The sequence below is a fragment of the Chondrus crispus genome, genomic scaffold (genome assembly GCF_000350225.1).
Source record: "Chondrus crispus Stackhouse genomic scaffold, scaffold_369, whole genome shotgun sequence".
Lineage (NCBI taxonomy): Eukaryota > Rhodophyta > Florideophyceae > Gigartinales > Gigartinaceae > Chondrus > Chondrus crispus.
This window is the reverse complement of record NW_005179262.1, coordinates 59,221-59,878: the sequence shown is the minus strand read 5'-3', so window position 1 is coordinate 59,878 and position 658 is coordinate 59,221.

Genomic DNA, 658 nt, shown 5'->3' with positions numbered 1-658 from the left:
GGTCGGGTTTCCTGTAGACAATTCTAGGTCGGGAGACCACTTTTGTGGTGCAATGTGCCTGGCAGGCCGCGAAAACAGTCCGGCGGTCAAACAAAAAGAAGAAAAACAGCAACAGCAACAACCACTGCCGATGGCACGCGCTACGGAGTGTTCGAGACTCCCTTTCCCCTCGTGTGGGCTTGCGGCCCACGGTAGCGCGACTCCGACGGGGGGGTTAAGGAAAGATACCCGGCCCGGGAGGATAATGGTGGTAGAGACTTGTGAAGACTTGAGTGCTCGGCGAGTGCGGGTTGGGCTTGTCTACGAGAATGTAACCGCGGTTCGCTGGGTTGTAAGGCCAATGCTCGACGAGCATCTTCAGCACCTTGTGTATAATTCAAGGTCTACGACGGGGGCTTGTTCAGCACTACCCGACGGGATCGTAACCGTGTAGCAACGCTACTACCGACGTGTTGCCCGATGGCTAAACACACCCTCACCAGCGCGATCGCGATCGCGGTAGGTGGTACCAACTCTGTCTTATACAGTAAGACCTTCGACGGAGGTGTCGTTACGACAGCCTTCCGACGGAACTTGAAACAGTAGCAGCGCTACACAACGTGTTGCCCGATGGCTAAAACACCTACACCGGATCGGTCGCAACCGACTCCAATGGAAC